Source organism: Antrostomus carolinensis, unplaced genomic scaffold (assembly GCF_000700745.2).
Source record: "Antrostomus carolinensis isolate BGI_N321 unplaced genomic scaffold, ASM70074v2 scaffold28010, whole genome shotgun sequence".
In the NCBI taxonomy this organism is placed as follows: Eukaryota; Metazoa; Chordata; class Aves; order Caprimulgiformes; family Caprimulgidae; genus Antrostomus; species Antrostomus carolinensis.
In genome coordinates, this window is record NW_010288142.1 from 3,242 (window position 1) to 3,461 (window position 220).

The following is a 220-nucleotide window of genomic DNA, read 5'->3' on the forward strand; positions in this document are numbered from 1 at the left end:
AGGGTGTTACATTTCAAACAAAGGCTCTCTCTATTTAAAACACTTGCTTGTCTGAACTCCTTATCTGTTAAGCTCTTAAAGTCTGTTTTTTTGCTGACTGTAGTCTCCAGTCCTGACTTGTTGCTTGGAGAAACTGTTGGAACAGTGAAATTAGAAATTTCTGTTTTATTGGGCTACAGATTTGCAAGCGTTAATAAAAGAGCCTCATCTATCCTTATAA